This window comes from Lepidochelys olivacea (assembly GCF_965140295.1).
Source record: "Lepidochelys olivacea isolate rLepOli2 genome assembly, chromosome: 18".
NCBI lineage: Eukaryota > Metazoa > Chordata > Testudines > Cheloniidae > Lepidochelys > Lepidochelys olivacea.
In genome coordinates this window covers 15,927,619-15,949,305 of record NC_140428.1, presented here as the reverse complement: position 1 = coordinate 15,949,305, position 21,687 = coordinate 15,927,619, and the positions used below count along the sequence as shown (strand labels likewise).

At 48.6% G+C, this 21,687-nt stretch overlaps 1 long non-coding RNA gene across 1 annotated transcript in view; it reads left to right on the top strand.

Annotated features, from left to right (window-relative positions):
• Window positions 1-21,687, top strand: part of LOC311533048 — a 46,336-nt gene that overhangs the window by 555 nt on the left and 24,094 nt on the right. The window lies entirely within an intron of this gene.

Below are 21,687 nucleotides of genomic sequence, written 5' to 3'. Positions count from 1 at the left end.
TTACTTCTTTTTCATATTTAATATGTTCTGCTCCCTTGTTTTGTAAGGGCCTTCCAGCAAGGCAGCAAATAACTACCTGAATATACAGGGAATCAGTGAAACTGACTACACACGAAGTTCTTGTCACATGCCAAAAGTACTTCAGCTGAGCTTGGAAACAAAAATCTTTACCAAATTCTTTTAGTGGTAGAGATTTTGGGTGCTACATCTAACTACAGTAGATCCAAAATTTTCATAGAATCATAGAAGATTAGGGTAGGAAGAGAGCTCAGGAGGTCATCTAGTATAACCCCTGCTCAAAGCAGGACCAATCCCCAACTAAATCATCCCAGCCAGGGCTTTGTCAAGCCAGGCCTTAAAAACCTTTAAGGATGGAGATTCCACCACTTCCCTAGGTAGCCCATTCCAGTGTTTCACCACCCTCCTAGTGAAATAGTTTTTCCTAATATCCAACCTAGACCTCCCCCACTGCAATTTGAGACCATTGCTCCTTGTTCTGTCATCAGCCACCACTGAGAACAGCCTGGCTCCATCCTCTATGGAACTCCCCTTCAGGTAGTTGAAGGCTGCTATCAAATCCCCCCTCACTCTTCTCTTCTGCAGACTATATAAGCCCAGTTCCCTCAGCCTTTCCTCATAAGTCATGTTCCCCAGTACCCTAATCGTTTTTGTTGCCCTCCGCTGGACTCTCTCCAATTTGTCCACATCCTTTCTGTAGTGGGGGGCCCAAACCTGGACGCAATACTCCAGATGTGGCCTCACCAGTGCTGAATAGAGGGGAATAATCACTTCCCTCAGTCTGATAGCAATGCTCCTACTAATGCAGCCCAATATGCCGTTGGCCTTCTTGGTAACAAGAGCACACCGTTGACTCGTATCCAGCATCTCGTCCACTGTAATCCCAAGGTCGTTTTCTGCAGAGCTGCCACTTAGCCAGTCAGTCCCCAGCCTGTAGCAGTGCATGGGATTCTTCCGTCCTAAGTGCAGGACTCTGCACTTGTCCTTGTTGAACCTCATCAGATTTCTTTTGGCCCAATCTGTCTAGGTCACTCTGGACCCTACACTCCAGCATATCTACCTCTTCCCCCCAGCTTAGTGTCATCCATGAACTTGCTGAGGGTGCAATCCATCACATCATCCAGATCATTAATGAAGATGTTGAACAAAACTGGCCCCACGACTGAACCCTAGGGCACTCCGCTTGATACCGGCTACCAACCAGTATCCATACCTCATCCAATCCATACTTCTTTAACTTGCTGGCAACAATACTGCAATGTGGTCTCAGCGGGCCAAGCACCCAGCGGCATCCCGGCCCTGACCCTTACCATGGAATCCGGTTTGGTACCAGAAATAATAGGCTGGACCATCACTGAGTAAGTCAGAAAAATACAAGCGGGCAGATTAGAGGAGACAGCTTCTATTTACATATAAATACCTTTAGTAATCATCAGTGATGGGAAGAGAAAATACAAAAGAAACCATACCAAAAAAGCTTTGTTAAAGTCAAGGTATGATCTTACCCCACCAAGTCTCTGTTATTCCAGTCATATCATAGTTCCTTGACTGTGCCAGGACTTCCAATTCTTCCTGCTTGTTTCCCAGGCTTCTTGCGTTCGTGTACAGGCATCTAAGATAACTAGCCGATTGCAGTACTTTCTGAGTATGAATCAGGAGGCCTCCCCTGTTGCACCCTCCTCCTTGTGTTTCCTCCCAGTATCCCACTTCTTCACATACCTCAGGGCTTAGGTCTCCATCCCCTGGCAAACCTAGTTTAAAGCCCTTCTCACTAGGTTAGCAAGCCTGCCTGGGAAAATGTTCTTCCCCCTCTTTGTTAGGTGGATCCCATCTCTTCCTAGCAATCCTTCTTCATGGACCAACATCGCATGGTCAAAGAATCTAAAGCCCTCTCTCCGACACCACCTGTGCAACCATGCATTTAATTCCATAATTGGATAATCCCTACCTGGGCCTTTTCCTTCAACAGAGAGGATGGATGAGAACACAACTTGTGCCTCAAACTCCTTTTTCATTCTTCCCAGAACCACGTAGTCTTCAGTGTCTCGCTCAAGGTCATTCTTGGCAGTATCATTGATGCCCATGTGGAGAAGTCGGAAGGGGTAGCGGTCCGAGGGCTTGATCAGTCTCGGAAGACACTCCATCACATCCTGAATTCTAACTCCAGGCAAACAGCACATGTCTCGAGTTTCCCAGTTTGGATGGCAGATGGATGATTCCATCCCCCTTAGGAGTGTTGGTGATTGAGGATTCCCTCCTAAGGTGGCTTTCAGACAGATGTAATTCTTTACAAGCTGATGGTGTCCCTCTAAAGTCAGCATGTCACCTAAATTGTTAATGGTAGGTGAAAAAAAATTGAAGAAAAATTAAACACGGAAAACTTCAATAAACACCCATATTTTCTCCTCAGCTGTGACTCCATCTCCCAGCAAAGTCTGAATGGCCACTTGAATCCCATGCGTCTGCCACTTATATCTAAAATGGCTCCTACACCCACATTCAAAATGCGTTACAAAAGCTCCATGAAGTTAATTGAATATCTTCTCCACTTAACTTCACTGAGCAGCTGTAGCTCCTCTTATTACAGCTGACTTAAGCATTTGCATATTATTGGAAATTGCCTGTGAGCGCTATTGCATATAGTCTTGCAAGTGCAGTTTAGCTGATTGTATGGGCAGTTGCATCTTGGAGAAATGCTTGTTAGTTGTGGTGCAGTTTGTTGGAAGATGAGTGTATATGAGTAAGGTTTGTTCACTGTATCATTCACTCTGACTGGAATAATTTCTCACCTCTAGACCTACTGCCTGTAAGATATACCTATGCAAGAAAACATTACAACAGCAGCAGTGTGGACCTCAAATAGAACAAATTAGGTAGCATCCTCTGTTAAATCAGGCTATCTTGCTTTTTTCCTCCTCTTAATTCCTCTGTGATTTTTAGCAGCCTGCACTCTTACAAACTTCTAGAACTGAAATGCAATTCTTCATAGGATTTGATTTTTAAAATCTTTTACCATTTGAAATCTGAAGATGACTATGAAATTCAGGTCTGAAATAAGAGATGTAAGAGAAGAGAGATGTAATCAGAAGAGTGATTTCTCCCCCACCCCACCTGCTCCTTCCTCTCAGGGATGGTACCTGTCCACCAGGGCTGGACAAGATTCCCAGTTTTCTATTAGTCCACTGCATTAGTTGGTACCCTCGGTACCCATGAGAGATCATACCTTTTAAGATGATCAGTGGTTCATTAGAAAAAGCAAAAAGACAGCTCAATTTACTAGTCCGATCAATGTGGTCTCAGCGGGCCAAGCACCCAGCGGCATCCCGGCCCTGACCCTTACCATGGAATCTGGTTTGGTACCAGAAATAATAGGCTGGACCATCATTGAGTAAGTCAGAAAAATACAAGCGGGCAGATTAGAGGAGACAGCTTCTATTTACATATAAATACCTTTAGTAATCATCAGTGATGGGAAGAGAAAATACAAAAGAAATATGTGCCTGTTTAGCAAGATTTTGATAAAATATTACACAATACGTTGCATTTGTATGTATTAGAGTCTTAACGTCACAGACCACACCGAAAATAGCGGTTTCCAAGTGAGAGCTGAAGAGAAAACGTACGGGATGGGGGACTCTATCCTGAGAAGCAGTGACTGAAAAAGATGTGAGGGTTGTGGCCGAACATGAACTCCCAGCGTGACCCTGTGACCAAAAGAGCTGCTGTGATCCTGGGGTGCATAAGCAGGGGAATCTCGAGTAGGAGTCGAGAGATTATTTTACTTCTGTGTTTTGCACTGGTGCGACCACTGCTGGATACTGTCTCCAGTTCTGGTGCCCACAGTTCAAGAAGGATGTTGATAAATGGGAGACGGTTCAGAGAAGAGCCCTGAGAATGATTAAAGGATTAGAAAACCTGCCTTCTAGTGCTAGACTCAAAGAGTGCAATCTATTTCACTTAGCAAAGAGAACGCTAAGGGGTGTCTTGATTATAGTCTATAAGTAGCTACATGCAGAACAAATATTTAATAATGGGCTCTTCAGAGAAAGGCGTGTCACGATCCAATGGCTGGAAGTTGAAGGTAGACAAATTCAGACAGGACGTAAGGTGTAAATTTTTGACACTGAGGGTAATTTATTGGAACAATTTACCAAGGGTTGTGGTGGATTCTCCATCACTGATAACTTTTAAATCAATTGGGTGTTTTTCTAAAAGACCTGCTCTAGGAATTATTGTGGGGGAGTTCTCTGGCCTGGGTTATACAGGCGGTCAGACTAGATGATCACAATGGTCCTTTCTGGCCTGTGACTCAACATGTTAGGAGGGGAGAGAGATTTCCAGACAGAGGGAGAAGCACTCATGAGAAATGCACCAACCGTGGTGTATCATAGGGAGGGACCAGAGAGCAAGCCAAGGTTCCGGGCGATCCTGCTTGATCTCACTACCATGAGGAGCCCTGTTGACTCCAGTGGCATTAATTGCATGAGCAAGACTGCTCCTGTGATGGAGGGTTTGCAGGATTGAGACCCCACACGGGAGCAGTGAAGTGATGCATGTAATAATGTGACCAGTCATTGAAAGCCTTTAAAGGAGTCCACTGAGCGTGCAGTAGAAACTGTTGGAAGGCGACCCAGAGGGCAAATTGGCATGAGAGACTGCAGGGACCCGTATGCAGCTCCTCCTAGTCCGTGGTGTGAAAGTGGTTCCAGCATCCACCTAGACCTGTGTAAGGAAGCATGGACACTGAGGGGAGAGAACAGCACCTGCAAACAACCTTCTCTTGAGACTTGGACCTCCCGGGAAAGTCAGTGGGATTTGCAGATGTGCAGCACCTCCCTGGAAGAAAGCAGCTGAAAAGCCTCAAAACGCCCTGGGGGGAATGTCATTTGTCTGACCCATCCATCCTTACTCTTGTCTTGTCTCCTCATGTGATGTGCTGAACTCATAGATACCAAGGAGGCAGTTGCTATAGCAACAGTAACTAGGAACTGGATCTGCTCATGGAACTTACCCTGAGCTGTGTGACATTTTAGTAAGTTAAGAATTGCAATTTGTACCCAAGTGCCTCATCCAAAGATACACCTGCCAATGGACCCAGCTGTGTGGACAAACTTCTCTTGTTTTCCATCTCTTCCCCCACACCTCTGCCCTGCCCAGTCTGTATAGTGACTTCAGCTTATACCAATAGATCTTGGGGGACTATATTATGCAGTTGATTTTTTTAGCCAAGCTTCCCATTGACTTGAATGGAGATTTCTGCTTTAGAAAAAATCAGTGCACAGCGTGACCATAGGTCTCGCAGACTTCCTGTTCCAATAGGGCTGGATGATCAGTCTCTTCTTGATCACAAGCCCAGATGGACTGAATGCATTTTATTGTTGTCACTCTTTTCTTTGACATCATTTATCTGCCAAGTACAGTTTTCACTCATGTCACTGGGTGATGTTATTATGACAATTAGCTCCTAAATGTACCGTTGTCGGTCCCCAGCCCCATGGTCCCACTCAGCTTCCAATCTCCTGCAGCCATCAGCCCTCTGCTCTGACATTCTTGATGTCCCTGTGACAGATTTAGGCCCTTTGGGGTGTCAACTGATGTGCTGGAGTACCACCAAGTCAGCCTATTCTGCCAACCTGGGTCCCCTTTACCTGGCCTTGCTGGGGTAGGCTCACAAGCCTCTTCCAGCCAAGCATACAGGCAGGGCTGCACAGAGAGATAGAGATCCGGTCTGGAAAGATTCAGCCTTATGGCCTCACCCCAGCACTCTGGTGCCCACTCCCTTTAAGGGGTACAAACCCAAAGGTTTTATGAAATTCATCCCCTCCCTCAATGTGGAGGGAGATATGCACAACTTCTTGCCCCGCCCCCCAGTTAGAAATTACATAAACTGGATTATATTATAAATAAGAAATAAGTTTATTAATTACAAAAGGGTGAATTTTAAGTGAATATAAGCAATAACAGATAAAACAAAGCAGACTGGTGAGCAAATAAAACAAAGTATGCAAGCTAAGTTCAATATACTTGAGAAACAGGTTACAAAATGTAATTTCTTACCCTAAATGATATTTTAGGCAGGTTGCAAAGTTTCTGTCGTTCAGAGTTCCAGTTATATTTCTTTTCAGACTGGACCCCTGTCTCAGTCTGGACTCCCCCCCGCCTTCCCTTTAGGTGGCTTTAGCAGTCTTTCTTTTTGGGCAGACAGGCCATGGAGAGGAGGAGTCCTGTTTGCCTTCCTCCCCACCCTTAAATAGGATTTACATAAGGCGGGAATCCTTTTTTTCCCAAACTTCCCCCCCTTCCCTTCCAGTGGAAAGTTACAAGAAGTCCCAGGTAATGTTTAGTATCAGGTGGTGACCAGATCACCTGACCTAGTAGTGTCACAGTTATGTCCCTGGACGCCTCCTAGGAGGGAGAGAGATTAGTATCTTCTTGGTCTTGTTGTTCCTTCCTCATGGCTCATCAACTTTGATGGCCTGTCGTCTGGTGGGCGTCTTCCCAATACACATCTGGTTGTAATTGTTACCTAGTCCATATTTCTATCTTTAGATACAGAAATGATACATGCTGAATTGGATAATCACATTCAGTAAATCAGAACCTTTCCAATGGTCCCTTACAAGACCCATCTTGCATAGAGTATATCTCAGTTATGTCATTGATAAGAATTGCAATCTTTTCATCTTCCTTAGATGTACTGTGGTAGGAGTTATTCTGCAAGCTGTAATGGGTAATCAATTGCAACGATGCACTTACTGGATTCTATCCCTTTTTCTGGCACAGACTTTATTTTCATAAAGAATATGGAGTGAAATGTCACAGCTCCATCCCTCTGCACCCGTCTTCACATCATTGCAGCCCCATCCATCAATCCCATGCCGCACCCAATCTCCCCACCATTGTCAGCAGTTCCACACTCCTCCCAGTTTGTGAACCCCTCTATTAGCCACGTTGTTGCTCCCAGTCCCCATCACTCTATGCATCGATCCAAAGCATTTCACAGTCTATATGTGCCCCAGGAAGTTGATGTCTAGAGGAGTGGGCCATTCTCCTAGGGCTTTTGGTGGCTCAAGATACCTGGGTGGACGAGGAGCCCTTTAGAAATTCCCCATTAACAATTGTCTTTCAATTTTCTTTTCAAAATCTATAAAAGCACAGTCCAAGCTGCTTTCAAATGAGAATGATCTGGTTCTCTGTGGAGCCTGTCTTCCATTTGCTTTCAGGATTAATCGGTAGCGTGTTCAGTGAAGCCAGGGGGCTGTAGCAAGTTGATGTGATATTTTTTTTCAAAAGGCCAAATGCTTCTTACAAACATGTTCCTTTTTGGTAAAATGGAAAAGGATTTAGTGAGGTTTCACTCACCCAGCAACTTTGCTCTGCAAGTCTTAATCTTAGTGCTGTTCCTCTCCAGGGATCTATAAGTTTAACACTCACCAGGGGGTTGTGGCTGGAGTTTTAGCCCTTTAAGCACCTTCTTTTTCTGCTAATTGATCTTTTCGGATCTTGAGTCTAATTACTTAACAGCAGCTCAATGACCGAGAATCCTTCAGCACCCACTGTGGGCTTGCCTCTTGGGACCTCAGCTCTCAACAGCAGGGCGGAGAGCAAGCCTGGGCTTGCCGTTACCACCTCTCCGTCCAGAGAAGCATAGGGTCGGAACCAGCTACTCCTCAGAGCCTTTGTTCACACCTGATGGCCTATACATTCATTTTGGGGGTGGAGGTGTTGAATTTCACTCTTTTTAAGGTGACTGTATGCCTGGTGCTGCACTGGCCACCCTGCATGCTGTTCCATCCACCTCTCTTAGGGGCTTGTATGCCACCCATCGCTGGTGTATCTGAACACCTTCCATATTTGAATGGCAATAACAAAGCCCCTAGTGCACTTCAGGAGTCTCTGGCTCTTCTCCTGCTTTGTGTTCTAGAAAATATTGGTGTCTTGTCTTTATCGACAGCACGGGCAGAGGCAATGCTAGTCAGCGTGTGGTGTGTCTTCTTCCTCCCTGCCTTCCGAGCCTGACCTCCAGAGGCTGAGAGTCAGTAACAATCTCTGAGCTAAAGCTCCACCCTACCTAGCTAAACCACAGCGAGTGAGGGCTTATCCCTCCCTTCATCCCGACATGGGAAAGGTCAGTGGCTTCAAGTCTTCAGCCTCCAGAGAGTCCAACATCTCCAAACTGTTCCTATTCACATGATTTCCATGACTCCTAAAGAGACCTTCTAGGGAAATGCAGGCACAGCACCCCCCATTCCTGCCTGTGGCACATACGGTGAAGCAAATAGTGGTGCCTTGAGAAGACTGCTGCTGGAAGAAGCAGTGCAGGGCTGTAGGGAATCTCAGTCCATATCCAACCTCATCCAGAGATGGTGCTTTGGGAGCTGGAGACTTGGGGGCAAGTTCAACCCAGAGGCAAGTGGAGTTGCACCCACTTGTCCCAGGGTTGAGTTTGACTCTGTCTCTTTCGGCCCCACTTTCATTAGTTAGTCTCTAAGGTGCCACAAGTACTCCTTTTCTTTTTGCGGATACAGACTAACACGGCTGCTACTCTGAAACCTGTCATTAGTTAACCTAGTTACTTTCATTCACCATTAAACTGCTGCCCATGAGTTAGCACTGTACCCGGCCCCTTGGTCTTCTCTGAGCTGCAGTGTAGTCCACTGGCCAGAAATTAGTTCCAAGAAGCTACTCTCCCTAAATGCTGGGAGATGAGTGGGAAGCAGGTCAGGGTCCCAAGCCAAGCAATTCCCTACTCAGGATCTCCCAAGCGTTACTCATCTCAGTTAGGTTTGCAGATAGTGGCTACAACTGCCTCTGTGCTCTTCCTGCTACAGCCTTTTCCCTTAGTCTGCACTGAGACCATGGTAGAGGAATGTGCAATTAATCTTCACTTTGTCTAACATGTCAAGTGACTGATTTTCTCAGTAATAACCGACAGTTTCTTTTCTTTACCTTTAAGTGATTTGGAAGGGAATTGTTGGTCGTTTACATCAAGGGGCTGCAGGTTGTCCCTTGTATTTTTAATGCCAGTCATCTTAGGGTGGGAACTTCTGATTCCAAGTGTGATCAGATATTTTCCTTTTAAGTAGAGCTCTGGGTGTCTTGTCCAAGCAGAGGGTTGAATCAGAAGGAATTGTGTAAATCTCCTCCCTTATACTGTGCCCATCACCATGGTATCTGAGAACAGTAAAAGAACCTGAACAGGATGGAGCCAGGAGCTGTATGTAAAGGGGCCTGCAACCAGATTGCGTGTGTCAGAGGCGCAGGAGCTGTCGGTTGTGTGTGCCAGCTGAGCCAGGCACACCCTGGGCATAGCTTATCTATGCCAACTCGGCCCCTCGAAAAGTGTCTCCATTGTGCACCAAAACATATTTTACATCTTCCACCATACATATGCTACACATGTAAAATGGGCCATGGACACTAGAAACTTCAGAGACGAAAGCAACCCAGACTGGAGGCTTCCGGGCTATCTGTCTAACACCTTTCCCCACTCCTAGGATTCTGGCATCCTCCCTCTTGGGAGTAGACCTCAAAACTCAAATGGGCAGGGTAGCCTCCTGTTCCAGTTCCCAGGATCTGCAGCAGTGCTGTTTCAGTCACTGGCATGCGAATCACAAGGATTAGGATAGGAAAATAAAGGGAATGTTACAATTAATGAATGCTCTCGTGGCTCACATCAGCTGCCCCTGCTCCACGGTCCCCAGGCACAGCTGGGATCTCTCTTCCTTTCTCATGACAGTAAGCCCCACACTGCCCTCACGGCTGTATGCGAGGACACCGCTGAACCCACTGGTTTCACTGTGAACAGAGACTGCCCGGTGGGAAAACCGATTTTTTCCTATGATTGGCAAGGCCACCTTCCCAAGAAAAAAACACATACAACAGCTACATCTAAGCACGGTATCAACACCCCTCCCCCTCCGCTGCCCCCCCTTCCCCCCCCGAGTGGAGAGCTACCCATACAAGCATACATGAGACTTGTACTCAACTTCTAGCTCTGCACACCATGACAAATGTAGCCAGGGAAGGCTGCTCAAGTGCAAAAGTGTGCTGGCCCCGAGAGAGATTCTTAAAGAGGCGGCAACGTCAGTGCTGTATGGTCCCAGCTCTGAGGAGCTTTACCTGCCGCTAAGACAAGATGCACTGGGAGACTTGAAGGAAATGGGCTGTGTTACACCCTGGACCCATACCCAGCTGGTTGCAAGTGAACCTGATCGCTGCGTCCCTCATACATCAAAACCAACTGGACATCCAGCTCTGGGACTCTAGGGCCTATGCCCAGGCTCAGACCTCTTGTCTGACGCCCTCCTTAGGGACGTGGGACACTGCTGCCCTCGACCCTAAACCAATGTCTGAGCTCTCCTGAGCTCCCCAGTCACTTACACGTGCTGCCCCAGAGCTTCACCTGTGCTATGGGCCCTCCGGGCTTCTAGTTTAACCTTTTCAGGGAACGCATGGCAGGACAGTAAGGGACACAGGCATAGCAAAGGGCTTTCTTAACCACAGCGACTGGACTCTTTAAAAGCATTTGATAGTTACAGATCTCTGACAACAAGAAAAGTCCTGAGATGCCCCTTCCCCTCCCCTTCTGCAAGTCTGAGGTAGGTCAGCAGCTCTGGCTGGGCAGAGTCCTTCCTGTGCTCTCTCTCCTACAAGACCTTGCGCTTGGCGCTGCCCAGCCCTCCTATACCGAGCAGATTCCTGCTCTTAAGTAGAGTCTGTCTCTTTGCCATGTGCTCCAGTGGGATGCTCCCATCCCCTCCCCTGCATCACGCGTGCCCCTGTGTAGAAAGTCCATTGTTCCATGGGGCTGGGCCAGTAGTAGGGTCATTCAAAGTCAAGGGTTGAGCTTGGATTCGAGAGGTTTTTCTCAGTGCTAGTCCTTCAGGGAGGTGTCATGCCCTTTTCCTGGGCAAGGTGTTGTCTGGAATACAGTACAGCATGCTGCCCTCAGGCCTGTTTACACGCGGGTTCAACACACGCAAAGTAGAGTTCCTAGACAGATCCCCCTCTGTCACACGATGCAGAGAGCAGTTGGCTGGTGTGAGCTGGTGGGGGGGTGGGGTGGCTGGGGGCTTTGTGGAAAAAGCAGGCCAATAGGCGGGTAGAAGGGGGCATGGGCCTGGCAGACTGGGATCAGGAGGTCATTTAGTGCAGAGGGGGTGGCCTGGGAGAAGCCGAGAGTGGGGGCAGCCAGGCTAGCATCATTGCTACAGGAAAGATAGGGAGGGGAGTGAGGAGCAAGCCGAGACACAGAGCAGGACCGCGTTGTTTGTTCAGGGCCCATTGACAGCAGCAGGAAAATTCTGTATCGTAGGTGATTCCAAGCAGGTTCGCTACTTGGGGCATCGGAGCTGAACCCCCCACATCCTGTACATGAAGGCACACAGCATGCACACGCAAACAGATGATTGCTAAGGCACAGTGCAGATTGCATCTGGCTGGCTCTAGGGCTGGAAGTACTCATTAAAAGGGAGAAGGGTATTCCTCCCCAGCGGGAGGGTGGCAGTGGGGGTGCATAGCCAAAGGAACGTCCCCATCCCTTAGATTAAATCCCAACCCAGGTATTTCCCTTATTACCCAGAGCTGTAGCTCCCAGCCTTGTGAATGCTAGAGTAATGCAAAATGCATGAGAGAGAATTTCCACTTCCCACACTCTTCTCTACTTAATTAAAAGTCATTAACAATGATCTGTACTTGGGACGATCCCCCCTAGGGCTCCATTACTGAAGGGAAACAGGCAGTTGAATCCCAGACACTTAACATTGGTAGGTTACAGGCAGTTCACCAGCCTCGCTCACCCCCTCCCAGTGCACCAAGCTGCTTTTGGTTTTAACCCTGGCTTATCCGAAAGATCCCTACACACACAGCCCCTGGGGCTCAGAGCCTGCTCTGGAGCGAGCTCTGCGGGCTGGGCTCCTGCTTGACTAGGGCGATTTTCTTCCTTTCCCTCCTTTCCCCCCGAGGGGAGAGTGACTTATGCAGGAACCTGCTTACAAGCCTGGCCCATTTATTAGAGCCTAGATTTCCAAGAGGCATCGACTTCTCTGAGACTAGAGCTGCCAAGGGAACTCCTCCCCCCTCTTGTGCCCTTGCCACCCGCTCCCTACCCTCCATTTCCTTCCCAGGCCCCGAAGGTGCTTCTCCTACAGCCACTGCGGGAGCTAAGCTGCCCTCCTCTCTGGCTGGCTGGAAAGCATCTAGCTCCATTCCAGCCTGTTCTTCCACCCAGAATCATGTATGAGCTCTAGGGCAGGGAGTCCCCACTCCCGGCACCCTCTGTCTCTCTCAACCTCTTGCCCCACTGAGATCACTGGGCTTCTACTGGTGTCACTGTGGACAGAATTTGGCCCTTGATTCCCTCTGGACTCTCTCAGTGCTGTTTTGATTGACACCCTACGTAATCCTATTGACTTTCCTGGGTATAAATCCATGCAGAATTTGGCCTAGATTGATCAATCTAGAATCAAACCTACTTAATAGTTAACGCACCTCCCCCACCTCCCCAATACACACACTTTACACATCTCTTCTGTGTTTGCCACCAGTTTTCTGAAATGTGGATTCCTGCTGGATGAGCTCCAGATTGGAAACACAGACCCTGATACCTTTTACATTAAAACCAGGTGGCTCAGCAGAGTCACTGAGACCAGCGTGACCTTGGGAGGGGGGGATTGGAGGAGAGAGCAGCTATAATGCATTAGACATATATTACCTTTGTCATTCTAACTCAGAAGATGGTGGGCTGGCTGGGCAAGGGATGCAACCGCACATGAGGCCTGTGCCTGGAGATTTGCAGTTACAGCGGTGGATCCTTTTCTTGTCTGAAGCCTGCCCCTGCACATGGAGGTGTCTCTGTTTTACTTGCAATCCCAGGGCGCATAGATGCACAGATAGTAGCTGTTGCCCTAAATGGGGCCTGCAGTCTCAGCAGTGCTTTCAGCTTAATTGGAAACCATGGCTGGTTGGGCCTCCGCATGGCGAAGAGGAATTCTCTGGGTTCCCCTGCTCGTCATTCTGTTTATTTCCATCTACTTGTTTGATAGGACTCCACTTGCAGGGAAGGGTGGGGCTGCAGGTCAGAGTCCGGGGAAACATGGTGTATGGAACCTCAATGGGCTTCTTGATTTGTTGGCATTCCCTCCTAGCATGTGCCTACAATCTATCCCACCTGCTGGGTACAGGGATCCCTGGTGGACATGGTTAGCCTGGGTCTACCGAGACAGTGGTCACTGGCAACCCAATGTTGACACGCAGAGGGGCTGGTATAGCAAAGCTGTGCCGGGGCAGAGAAATGGAGGGTGTTGATGTTCAGGTCTCGGGTAGGACAGCTGGACACTCTCCATCCACTGGCCTTCATAAAGCTCACCAGCAAAGGCCTGGGGGGAGAGAGGCCAGGGATGCTCTAGCATCTAGAATCTAGCTAGCCAGAAGACTGTTTCTTTCCTCTTGCACCAGGGACAGGGAAAAGTCACTGGCCCCAGTTCCGCTCATGTAAAACACTCCAGTACTCTGTGGTACTCCACTCAGTACTCCCTACATTCCAGTACTCTGTAATACTTGTCCAGGTCACTGCAGTTACTGATGGGGTGATTGCTGCAGGATTTGTTCACTGCAGAATACTGCAGCATGTTTGTTTTTTCATCACTAGCTGGCACTAAATTCTCCCCCAGCTCCCTAAGGATGTCAGATGGTTTCTGCTTCTATTAACTCATAACCAGAACCTTACCAGACATGTGTGCTGAGCCCAGAGGGCAATTAGACCTCCAGGCTGTCATGCCAAGAGCCTGAGCAATGGTAATGACTCGATTTCCATGTATTTTCAATTAGCGGGATATATTCTCTCCATGCTGCCTGCATCCTGCGTCCCCTCACCGTGAATGCACCACTCCTAGAAGGTTATGTAATCTGTAGGAGAGTTACATAATAATGCAGCAGCAGAGCCAGCAAATTGTTGCCAGAGTGTGGGAGGCGCACCAACTGCCACCCGCCTGGGATGCTAATACCACAGAAGAGAAGCAGACGGGCGCCCACTTCTGCCACAGTGTGGGTGCACTGTCGGTCCAGCAGCGATTCCTTCTTTGGAATGTTTCTGTCAGGGAGGTGCTTGGGCTGCAGGATTGCAGATTTGAAACCCGCAGGCTGCTCTACTCCCTGGGCCAGTCTGGTTCACGTTGTTAAATGACTGGGATTATTTCTCTTGATTGGTTGTTGTCTTTTTGTGATGCACCATGGTCTAGTGGTACAGCAGGGGCCTGAAAATCAAGACTCCTGGGTTCTCCTCCAAACCCTGCCACTGACTTGTTGTGGGACCTTGGCCAAGTCCCTTCCTCTCTTTTTGCCCTCAGTTTCCCCATCTGTAAAGTGAGAGTGATACTGACCCCTTTGTAAGGTGCTTAGTGATCTCTGGATGAAAGTGTTTGCTATTATTTCTAATTGTCATGGCGGCCCTTTCCTGGGACTTGTGAGAGTTAACCCACAATCCTTACAAAACGTAGCTGTCCAATCAGGATACTGTACTTTCCATCTGGATTAGCACTGTAATTTAAACTGGTCTGGTAACATTACCATCCATCAAATTTGCCACTTGAAAGAAAAACAAATGGCATATATGACAATATTCATGTAGTCCTCACAGAGCAAGTGGGCCAGTTCTGCTCTCCCTTACACTGAAGCAGCACCCGTGGCACTGAGAGCAGATTTTTGCCCTGTAATGACTTTAGAACAGGAGGAAATGTGCAGAGAGTTTGGAAATTTTGTCCCATTTTAGTCCGTGTGAGGACGGGACACACCAGGGCCAACATGTTCAGTTTTGGGTACCTCCATTTTTGGGTGCCCAACTTGACACACTTCGGGCCTCTTTTTTCAGAGGTGCCAAATATCTGCAGCTGCAATCGAAGTCAAGGGGCAGCTCATCGCCTCAAAAAAAGCAGGCCCAAAGTATCTCAATCAAAATCAGAGGCTGCTTTTGAGAATTTGGCTGTAGACCGTGAACGTTAATTCCTGGAACCTTCTTTTCTTCAAGAAAAACATTTGGAACAAACATTGCAATGAACTGCATTTCTCACTGGACGGTTTGGTGGTTGTAATTATGGGCTTGGCCATCCTGGAGATTTCCAGAGGTTTAGTCCAGGACATTAAATAAAGCAGGAAAAGAGAAGACTTCCCTCCAGCCCCTGGGTCCAAGTGAACACTATTCCCACTGAGTTAGAGTCTCTGGGGCTGGAAGGGGGCAGGCTGCTAATCACTGAGATCCTTGGAAGCCCAATGCTGCCCTCAATCAATGGGCCAGATCCCCAGCACAGCACCTCTGAAGTCAGTGGAATTATGCTGATTTACACCAGCTGGGGAGCTGGCCCAGTGAGTTAGCACAGGTGTGACCAAGAGCCAAATTTGGCCCAGTTAGTTTCATCACCAGGTCAATCCACGGCACAAAGTGAGCTGAAGGAGGTGCTAAAGCGTGTCCTTACCTGCAGGCACTGGTGCTCTGCTTTGAACCCCGCCGTCTCCAGGGCCCCTTTCTGGGGCTGGATGACAAAAGAATTGTCATCCGCTTCTGAAGTCTGGTTAGGGACCGTGTAACTAAAGTACAGCGGAGGGCAAAACACTGCTGAAGGTGTTGTCCTTCCAAAAGGACACAGACCCCCCCAGGCACTCGTCATTAAACCCTCAGCCTTTCTGGCAACCACTGGGGTGTTTAACCCTCACGCCCGAGCCATATGCTAACTTAGGTCATTACATTCTGCATCCCTCACTCTGCTTTGCTGCTCCAAGTAGGTCGAACAGATATTATTCACTCCTTGGCCTGTTGGGTGTTCAGCGGCTGCTGCTTTCCACCGAGAGGCGTCTGCATATTGCGAGTGTGTGAAATGATTCTTGTGTATGTTTTGGAGCTCGTCCGGCTGCAAAGGAAAGTTCAGCCCACAGGACCAGGCCCATCATTTGTAATGGGCATGGGGATGGAGGGCGCAGCGTACATGTAAGACTATGAATTAGTATTCGATTATTAGCAATAACAGCAGGCATCTCACTCCCCTTCCATCCTAGCCGGACTAATAGCTGGCAGCAAAGCTTGCTGCTTTCACTCCCCGTGATTTGTTCACCGTGGAGCACTGCTTGGGGTAAGGCTCCTGAGGACAGAGGAGGGAAGAAATGAGACAGCACCCTCCGCTAGGAATTGAGAGCAGGAGCAGTTTGGATCAATGCCCTCGGAGCACAGAGTGGGAGGAGGAGCGGGCAGTACTGCCATACCGTATTATGCCAAAACACGGCAAGGAGCATGACAGAAAACATACGACAGGTAGAGTTTGCAGTCCCGAGCTAATGGCTGACAGCAAAGGACGTGGGAGTTTTTAGATTCTGCTTAAAGATAGATGAAGAGACGGAGGCTCTGGTCTGCAGAGGTATTTAGATTCCTAACCACCATTGATTTCAGTGGGAGTCAGGTACCTATATACCTTTGAGGATCTGGGCCAGAGTCCTCTCATGTTCAAGAGAGAATATGGTGGCTCAGTGGCCAAATCAGTGGCCACCGAGTGCAGTATCTTTAGGTCCAAGTGATAAAAATTGGGCAAATCGGAGAGAGTCCAGCGGAGGGCAATGAAAATGCTCAGGGGGCTGGGGCACATGACATACAAGGAGAGGCTGAGGGAACTGTAGTTATTTAGTCTACAGAAAAGGGGGGGATTTGATAGCAGCCTTCAACTACCTGAAGGGGGGTTCCAAAGAGGATGGAGCTCAGGTGTTCTCAGTGGTGGCAGATGACAGAACAAAGAGGAATGGTCTCAAGTTGCACTGGGGGAGGTCTCGGCTGGATATTGGGAAACACTATTTCCCTAGGAGGGTGGTGAAGCACTGGAATGGGTTCCCTAGGGAGGTGGTGGAATCTCCATCCTTAGAGGTTTTTAAGGCCCAGCTTGACAAAGCCCTGGCTGGAATGATTTAGTTGGGGTTGGTCCTGCTTTGAGCAGGGGATTGGACTAGATGACCCCCTAACCCTAACCCTAACCCTGCACTTCTATGATTCTATTCTATTATTCTAAAAGCTGACAAGCATCAGATGATCTTCAAGTCTAAGGAGTGATCAAACGAGAAAGAGAGTTCCCAACAGAATGACCATTCCTTTGAATGGGGCGTGAGGATAAGCCAAGCACATGTGGTGGAGAAGCATATTTATAGCCATGCTGTGCACTTGGATTAGCACCAGACACGTTAACTGGGATAGCCCTTATCTGAAGGGAAAGTTTCCTTTTTGGAAAACGGGTCAAATGGATTGCTCACCCCACCACCTGCACTGACTCCAGCCCTGTTCTCCTTTTACAAATATTCTTCCAAAGGAACCAAAGTCTACCCCGGCTGCATCAAAGATTCCAATAACACGGCCATATTTCCACCAACACCTAACTAGAGATACAGGATTCTGAGTCAACTCTCACCTTAAATTCCAGAGTCCCAGTGCAGAGTCTGCCTGGTCAGCCAGTGTGACACTGTCCATTAGGGCAGGGCAGAGTTTTTCATTGCAACCTGTTGGTTGGATGCATTGTACAAATAGAAAATAACACTACTATCTGGGTGCCATGTTCCATAGTGGACTCTCAGTGCGCTCGCTCCCTGGTGCCTGGGTGCAACGGCCCAGACTGGACTCCCTGCTGTATCAGAAATAGAAATATCTGAATTTCTCAGCTCACTCTCTTGCATAACTCCTAACAGGGAGCTTTAGTGCTTAGAGCAGGGCACAGGGTGCATGGAGTCCTGGGTTCTCATTCCTATTTTGCCAATGGCTCACAGCATCACCTGGGGCAACAGACTTCTGTCAACGTTTTCAGAATCGGCCTCTGATTTCAGGTGTCCAGTCGGAGGCATCGTGGGCCTAATTTTTTCCAGAGGTTCCAAAGTCAGTGGGAGCAGTGTCTGAAATCAGGCACTCAAAATCAGAAGCCACTTGAACCACTCTGTGCCTCAGTTTCCCCTCTGTAATGGGGGGCCGAGGACACCTGCCTTTGCACGGCACCTTGGCTCCCTTGATGAAAGGCAAAGTATTATTCTTACTAAAGATCATCATTTTGCTGCATGACCAGGTGCAGACACAGCCCAAAGATTCCATCTATTTATGCCTCCTTGATGTTTCATTTCTAGCCCTTTATTCAGTTCTCCCTCCCCCGCCCCCCAACTGCCTTTCATCCTCATCCCCCAGGCGGCCTGCAGCCAATTTGGCACTGAACCCGTCGCTATGGAAACCAGTGAGGATTATGAAGCTGCCATAGATCTAATCACACTCCCTCCAAGACTTTAAGGAACAATTCACTTTCTGGATTTCGTTAACCTGCATTACGATGACAACGCTTTAAACGGCGCGACCAAAATGTGGAATTAAGTTAACCAACAGAATCACTGAAGGCTAAGCCCTATGCTCCGTTCTGCCCCCTGCAGCCTCATTCGCCTCAGCTGAATGGGTATAAATGAGGGCAGGCTTTGGCAAACAGGAATGTGAAATGGCAACATCTTGCCAATCCCTGGTGGGGGGGCCTGCAGGGTTGCTCCCGACGGTGGATAGTGAGCGGCTTGTCTTGTTCAGTTTTAACTAACCCAAGTGGTGAGGCTTTCACCACTTCCCCTGGGAACCTACTCCACTTTCTAACAGGTCTCATGGTGAGGAAATTCATCCTGCTCTTCAATTTCCCTTCTCAGTTACAACCCAGCCATTCCCAACTGGCTTGCTGTTCTCTCCTGACCTGGTTTAAAGCTCACCTACTGAGCCCTGCCACTTTTGAATGTGGAAGGTTGGCTGCTTTAGTGCAGACCATTTCAAACCAGCCACCCAGTATTCCTAGAGATCTGTCAGTGCTTTGTGAATCGCAGACTTTCCTCTCTGCATCTCCAGTTCAGCCAGCGGTTGGTCTCCAACATGTCTTCTCATTCCCACTTGGTGATGGAAGGGCCCAGGGGGAAGGTCTTCCACATTGACCTCTGTCTCCAGTTATCTTTCCTAGGTTTGATGTTGTTCTTGATTCCTCCAACTGTACCATCACTCAGATTCTTTGTTCCCATGTGAACAACAATAAACAGAATTTCTTCAGGACAGAATAATAGCAATAAACAATCGTTTGCAGTCACCTAGGGCTTTTCATCCAGGGATCTCAGAGGTGGGCAATCATTACTAGCCCCATTTCACAGATGAAGAAACAGCCATACAGCCAAGGTCTGACCAACATTTTCAAAAGTGGCCACTAATTTTTGGGTGGCTTTGCCTTCCACTCTTTCCACACAAGTCAAAGGCATCTGTGGATGCTCAGCACCTCTATAAAATCAGACACTGGGTGTTCCAAGTGGGCTCCCAAAAACTGAGATGCACAAAAATTTCTATCTCGGAGATTTTTCAGTGACCTAAACCACAATTCCCAGCCCAGTCCACACACTGTCTGCGGCTTTTCATTTCACTAGCCCCTTCTTTCCAACGCTCAGCTAAAGCATCCACGGAGGTTAACAAAATAAAGGAATAATCATTAGGAAAAACGTATTAACTCAAAAAAAAATAAAAAGGATGCATTAATCTTCACCAACAGCTGATAACAACTCAGCCAATATTAACTGAGTCCCATGCCTCGATGCATTATGAGTTCATTTGCCTGCCGATGTCAATGTCTTGGATGGTCCTGATAAGCTCTGGCAATGTCAGAAAATTCATTCTCCCATCTCTATCCTGCCCATGTGATGAAGAGAGGGTCGTTTCTCCTTTAATTAATAAATGTCCCATAAAACGGTTGGGGTTCATTCCTAGCCGTTGACTCATCCCGCTGCTGCCTGGCTTAGGGATTCCTATTCTAGAACATAAACATTTCGCTTCCATGGAGTTTTGTTGTGAAACGTATGAGTCATCTGAGGAGTCTTGTCTTGCATCTCTCCATTGAGAGAGAGTGGTGTTCCCCAGACAAAGGCAGGGGAAAAGAAGAAAGACCAGAGGAAAGGCAGAGATGTCTTCTGCTGCACTCACCCAAAGTGTTATCATCCCCTTAAGAGATGGTGTTAGTCACGCTTTTATATTTATTCTGAGATAATAGACTGAGAAACATACGAGGTCAGCACTGCAGCTTCTTCCCCTGCAGGCTTTTGTGGAAATAAAATTATGAAAAGATCATTACAGGCTCATTTCCAGTATTTGCTGGCAACAGAGGAGGGAAGCGAAGGAGCGTTTGTGGATGAAATAACTTCAAATGCATTTAGCGCCCCGCTCTGAACTCAGAACTCAAGAGCGTTCATTGAATCTGATTGTTCTGGGACAGGCTTGCTGGCTTCAGTATCTTTTTTTTTTTGGAAGGGACGGGGGTGCGTTGCAGTAGTAGCTTGTCATTGTCAGATCTGCCTTTCTTACTGTTCTCAATACTGCTGGGTGCAGATACCTCAGCCAGATGATGGTTGGGTGGATAGGGAGCTAGCCTGTGCTGTGGGAGACCTGGGTTTAATTCTTTGCTTGGCCACAGACAGCCTGTGTGACTTTGGTCAAGTCACTGAGACCCAGATCCACACAGGTATTTAGGCTCTCAATTTCTATTGATTTCAGTTGAAGTTAGGAGTCTAAATGACTTTGTGGAGCTGGGCCCGAGGCTCTCTGTTTCCCCTCTGTAAAGTGGGAATAACACCTTTGCCTACCACAGCAGGGTGTTGTGAAAGTAGGGTTGCCAACTTTCTAATCGCACAAACCAGAACACCCTCGCCCCACCCCCTGTCCCACCCCTTCCCCAAGGCCCTGCCCCCGCTCACTCCATCCCCCTCGCTCTCCCCAACCCTCACTCACTTTCACTGGGCTGGGGCAGGGGGTTGGGGTGCGGGAGGGGATGAGGGCTCCCCTCGGGCTCGGGGTGTAGGCTTTGGGGTGGGGCGGGGGATGAGGGGTTTGGGATGCAGGAGAGGGCTCTGGGCTGGGGCGGGGGTTTGGGGTGCAGACTGCTGGAGGGAGTTTGGGTGCGGGAGGGGGCTCAGGGCTGGGGAAGGGGGTTGGGGTGTAAGAGGGGGTGTGGGAGGGAGTTTGGATGCCAGAGGGGGCTCAGGGCTGGGGCAGGGGTGTGGAAGAGGGTGAGGGGTGCAGGCTCTGGGAGGGAGTTAGGGTGTGGAGGGGGCTCAGGACTGGGGCAGGGGGTTGGGGTGAGGGAGGAGGTGAGGGGTGCGGGCTCTGGCCAGGTGGTGCTTACCTTGGGGGGCTCCCGGAAGCAACCAGCTCCTAGGCTCCGGGGCAGCCAGGAGGCTCCACGCGCTGCCCCTGCCTGCAGGCACTGTCCCCACAGCGCCCACTGGCCATGGTTTATGGCCAATGGGAGCTGCAGAGAAGGTGCTTGGGGCGGGGGTGGTGTGCAGAGACCCCCTGGCCACCCCTGCACCTAGGAACCAGGTATGCCGGCCGCTTCAGGGAGCCCTGTGGAGCCAGGGCAGGTAGGGAGCCTACCTTAAGCCCGCTGAGCCACCGATCAGACTTTTAGCAGCCTATTCAAATCTCCTGGATTGCTTTCAGTAGTCCCTCGGAGATCTATGACAATTCCGGTAGACTCCCGGCCAATCCAGGAGGGTTGGCAACTAGGTGAAAGTAAAATGTTAAAGACTGCGAGGCACTTAGATACCAGGTAATATGGGCCACATAAGCACCCAAGATATCTAGATAAAGATTTATCATGGAGCCCA